Here is a 6,037-nt window from a genome sequence, read left to right on the forward strand (position 1 = left end):
TTAATGAATTTTTAAATGCCTGCTAACAGTCCTTTAGATGTGACTTTTGCAGTCATACTTTGGTTAGATGAAATTCAACTTCTTACAGATTCTTCAAAAAGCATTGATAGAGCAGAAATACCTAAGTTCACCACAGACTGAAAACTTTTTCAACAGCCTTGATACTTGAAGGAAAACTTGACCAGGTTTAAAATTCTTGGGTCAGTCTTTTCTTGAGCTTTTTATTAGTTTGTTTGTTTTAAACTATGCTCTGTTGTTGCCTCACTTTGTATCTTCAGTTTGGAAATTCTTGTCCCCATTACTACTTTTGCTTGTACAAGTTATTGGAACTTTTTGCTTGGGACCCTTGAAGAATTCATCTGTATCAGCAAAATCCAAAAATTTTCTTGGGTATGATCCTGAGGTTAGTTTTCCCAGTTACAGGAAGAGCACTTCCAATGTTCAGTTTTACTAGACAGTTGTTTTAAATATTATCTCTGATCAATATTTTTACTTTTGTTTCTGGGGGATGCTGAGAGTACAATTTTAATTCTTTCTTGGCCTTTCTTCCATTTCACTAGTCTCCCTCAGACCCTTTCACTCTTTTCTTTATGCCATTTCATCTTCTGGGTTGTTGTTTTCTTTCTTCAGGTTCTTTATTAAATTTTTATTTGAGTCCATCCTCCTTTGTGACCCTTGTAATTTATCCAACATTTATAAGCAAATTTTGCTATTGTCTTTTCTTGCCTAAATTCAGTCAACTATCTTTAATTTCAGCCATTTTTTCCATCCGTTTCTACTTTTAATATGTGAATTTTTTATTCTAGTTGATTTTTCCTATTCTCAAATATTTCTTTCAGCATATTGTATTCTGCTTTTAGTATTAACAATGGTTTTTTCCTGATTATTTTCTTGTCTATTATTTATTTTTTCTTTTGTTGTCTATGAGGTTTTATACGTGGGTTTACTATGGTTGATATGCGTGAAATTTCATTTCCTGATTTTTTCAATATTTCTAGGAGGTCCGTTGATTCCACCCTGGTTCTTTCTTTTAATGTTATTTGGGTGCTTTATTAGATTTCTATTTGATGTGCCCACTTCTGTCAGGACAACAAAACCCAGGACTCAAGCCAGATTTTGTGGTTCAGTTGAATGGTTGATAGATTTGGTGCTATGCTATGAATCTTTCAATGTTGTGGGCCACTCCGGTTTGGTACTACACTAAATTCTTCTTTTTGCTTCTTGGCTCCTTTACCTCTCAATTGCCATGGGGTGCTTCTCACTCTTTGTGCGTTTTTTGTCCCCCAGATACTATGCATTTCGAAATTGCTCCTTTAAAGCTTTTTATTTTTCAAAATCATTTTATCAAAAATAATCGACAATTAGCTACACCTATTCAAATTACAATTGGTAATTTTTATGCATTTTATCACCTTGAATTATCACCACAGTCGAGATAATGAATATACTCATTAACCCCAAAAGCTTCCTACTAGTTCTTATTATTCATTGAGCTAAAATTGACAATTTTAACTATTTTAAAATGTGCAATTTAGTGCCATTAACATAGTCACAATGTTGTACAACCATCACAGTGATCTAATTCCAGAACATTTTTCATTACCCCAGAAAGAATCCCCTTACTGATGAAGCAGTCACACTACATTCATCCCTGTCCCCAGCCCCTCGCAATCAGTGTTCTAGTTTCTGAGTCTGCAGATGCAACTATTTTAGGTATTTCCCATAAACAGAATTATACATTATGATGCCTAGTGTGTCTGGTTTTTGTCACTTAACAAAAGGTTTTCAAGGTTCATCCTTATTATAGCCTGTATCAGCCCTTCATTTCTTGTTATGACTTAATAATGTTCCATCATATGAATATACCACATTTTAAATCTATGAGTCAATTGACAGACAGGTGTACTGTTTACAGTTTAAACTCCTGTGAATAATGATGATGTGAACACTAGTGTGCAAGGTTTTGAACAAAGGTTTCCTCTTCTCTTGGATATATTTTTAGGAATGGAAATGCTGTGTCATATGATAATTCTATATTTAACTTTTTAAGGAATGGTCAAAATATTTTCCACAGGGGTTATACTGTTTTTCATTCCCACCAGCAATTTATGATGGGTTCTAATTTGCCACATCCTTGCCAACACTTGCTATATTGTTTATTAAAAACTTATTATTATAGCCCTCCTAGGGGCCATGAAGTAGAATTTCACTGTGATTTTGATATACATTTCCTAATGACTATTTATTTCCAGCATCTTTTCATATGTTATTGGTCACTAGTTTTCTGCAGAAATAAATATTCAAGCACTTGCCCACTTTTAGGTCAATTGTTAGGTTTCAGTTATTGAGTTGCAGGAATTCTTTATGTATTCTGGTTAACAGACCATTACCAGATTTGCAAACATTCTCTGGAGGACGTGATTTCACTTTCTTGACCTTTGATAAAGTTGTTTCTCATTTGATGAAGTACAATTTATCTATTTTTCCTCTTGTTGTTTGTGCTTTTAGGGATATACCAAAGAACTCTTTCCTAATCAAGACCATAAAATTTACACCTGTGTTTCATTCTCAAGTGGTGTAGTTTTAGCGCTTGCATTGTGTATTTGGATTTGTTTTTTGTCTAAGTTTAAGGTAAAGGTCCGTCTTTTATTCTTTTGAATGTGACTGTCCAGTAGTCCCAGCACCACTTGTTGAAAAAATTATTCTTTCCTCCACTGAACAGTCTTGGCACCATTCTCAAAAACCAATTGACCATAGATGCATAGATTTACTTGAGTACACTCAATTCTATTCCATTGACCTATATGACAATCTCATGTCAGCATCTTTTATTATTGCAGTTTTGGAGTAAATTTTCATATTAGGAAGTGCGAGTTTTCTTTTATTTTGTAAGATTGCTCAGTTATCTAAGAGTACTTGCAATTCCATAATAATTGCTGAAAAAGTTGCAGAAATTGTCATGGGAATTTAGATAGGGATTGCAATGTGCGGGTGATTTGGTGCTGTATACGTAACCACCCCCCCCCAAATATTTTTAGACTTAATCCATTCCTGTGGGTGTGAATTTACTGTAAGTCAGTATAATCATTATATAATATATACCTTAAAGTTTAGATTTTTAGGTATATACTTTGAGAGTTCAGTGTCAAAGATGAAAAAGAAATTGTCATATCAGATTTAATCTAATTTTTTAGTTTGTTAGGTACAATATAATTATTATTTCATTTACGATTGGGTTTTTGTGGATGCAGTGCATTTACTTAAGCAATCTTATCAGTGTTTTTCTGTTATGTTCCAGGTCATCACTATTTTCCTAAGAATTAATTTCCTTCCTCCAAGAATATATAAATAGTCATCTATGTATATTTTCACTTTTAAATTTAGCCTGTAATTGACTGGACATTCTGATAAATGGTGTGAAGTGGGAAAATATTTTTTCATATTCTGGCATTTCTTCAAATAACTTTTATTGAATAATGTTAATTTTCTGTAGCTATTTTTGTTAAATAGTAGATGCAGTTTACTTTGTTTGGGGAATGTTTCATTAATCTGTTCACTAAATGCGTACCATAACTACACGTATATCACAAGGAAACTGCTGGAAGATCTGGAAGTTCTCCAAAGACACAGCTGTCACTCAGGTCCTATGTAGATCCAGATAAAAGGCCTCCAGCCACTGCAAGAACTTGGAATAGATTTGGAGAAAACTGGAAGGCTGCAGGAAGACCCCGTATTCTGGGCAAGGAAACTGTTAAAAGTAGGAGCAGAAGCAGTAGAGACATACTACCATCTGTGGAGCTCCTTCTGTGTGCTAATCACTGAGTCAAAAGCTGATGAGGAACAAAAGAACCCTCGTCTCTGTCCCTACAGGGCTCCAAGGCTACAGAGAAAGTCATCACTATGCAGACTACAAAAATCTATCAGTATTTACAAATGGATACATTGCTTTGAAAGAAATGTTCAGGAAGCTTTGATGGCATATATGCCAAGTATCCTGACCTGGGTGTGGAGAGAACACTTTCTTCATACAGCATCATCTAGGGTGGACTTTACCTTTTAAAATCCTCATAATTGTCTGCTAGGGATCCCTTGATATCTGTTTACTTGTCACACAGCTCATGATGGACCAGGCAGGAATCAAACCTCTGTTGACCTAACCTATGGTCCTGTGCCATAGGCAACATCTCTTGCATCACATATTTTGGAATGGCATCCAGCTACTGAGTGTTTTTTTAAACTGGTCCATGCATGTTTGAAAACATGTTCACAATTACTTTGACCTAGCTCCCCTTGAGAGCCCTTTAAGCATGGCTGACACTAGGGATCACCTCTCACTCACAGAATGCCATAGAAGCAAGGGAGTATAGCATCCAAAGTTATACTGAAAAGGCCATGAGCCTCTGCCTGGTTTGCATGGGTCTGGGTCACTCACCTGGGGAGACCTCAATGACCAGTAAGGGTATTCAGTCCCTGAGACTGACTTTCTACCAGGAAGCCCTGGCCAATGGAGAGGTCTCATTTAGGTCCTCCAGGAAGAGTTTCAACCCACAGACAAGTGAGTGACACTGACCCTCATCATTCCAAACCCCAGCCAGGGCACTTTCTCTGCTGAGGCCCCAGATATCTTAAAGTAGAGATGGCCATCCATCCAGATATATTAGTTGAAAATTCCCACAGCAGCAATACTGTGAGTCATTTTTCTAGGGTCTCACATATATATTTACTCATTTATTCTACACTTACCGTGGCCACTTGGGGAGCAGGAAGAAGGAAACTTCTCATCTTCATCTAACTGTTCTCCAAAAATGGGGATCCTGAATTACTTGTCTTTTACATGGTACTCCGCCTATACGAGGGTTATATTTTATGCAAATATTTCCTAATCATTTTTCATTTCAATTTGACATTCATGTGTGAAGCTGATATTCAGCTGTTGTATTTTTCAACAAAGCATATATAAAATTTTTGTCAAGCTGGGGGCCTTTGAGATTCTGTTAGGACATTATAGTATCATCGGTTCTCTTTTACAACCATTCAACCACCTCCCTCAGTTGGGAAAATCATTGGAGAAATTATGGCAACATTTGTAATGATGCCATTTTTATTCCTTATCAATGAGCTGTTTGATTTATTAGGTCTAGAAATTTGAGAGGTATCAGCAATGATGGTTATTTGAAGTATAGTACTTTTTACGATGGGGTGTACCTATTTTATTTGAAACATGGCAGTTCCCTCATTTAATTCTAAATTTTTCACTTTTCCCTTGTATTTGGGGATAGATCATACATGCCTTCATGTAATTAGTTTTCATTGATAACAAAAATTTGCAAGGCTGAGGGTCACTATATGACCCAGGATTCACAATTAATCCTCCATTTACCTTAATTATATGTGTTTATCCAACATGTTCATCCATAACAAGAATGCACTGGTAATAATATAGTGATTTTTAAAATTTTTTGGTGAAAAGCCAGCCTTTCCCATGCACAATGATAGACAATTCACTGTGTAGTGAATTAATACAGACTGAGAAAATGTTAAGCACATACAGTTAGTTAGTTGTAGAATGAGGAAAACTAGGTAATATGCAGAGATGATGAGAGAAGGATATATATAATTGGATAACTATATTCTTAGAGAAAAATCACCTTTTAAACTGATATACCGATGCTGTTTTTATCTAATCCAGAACAAATTTTAAATTATTTCTTCTAGAAATGTTTGCTGACCCAGGGATGGTAGAAATGACAAAAGGGTGGTATTTCAAATAAAAAAATGAAACCTCTACTTCTTCAAAGCATGTCGGTTTTGTTCCTTTTCACCCTGTAATCTCACTACTGATGATACAGAAGAGGGAGTGCAGGTCATTTCTCTCATATAATCTATTTTCAAAAACAGAAAATAATCATAAGTGGATCCAGGGTTCAGTTTTTTGAAACATTTATGCTTAATAACTCTTGTCCATGTAAAAATACGTGTGTCTAGGTAGCAGCAGTTGGGCCTTGCAATGTAGAGAACACATGCGCTCGGAAAATTC

The sequence above is a fragment of the Tamandua tetradactyla genome, chromosome 5 (genome assembly GCF_023851605.1).
Source record: "Tamandua tetradactyla isolate mTamTet1 chromosome 5, mTamTet1.pri, whole genome shotgun sequence".
NCBI classification, from domain to species: Eukaryota; Metazoa; Chordata; class Mammalia; order Pilosa; family Myrmecophagidae; genus Tamandua; species Tamandua tetradactyla.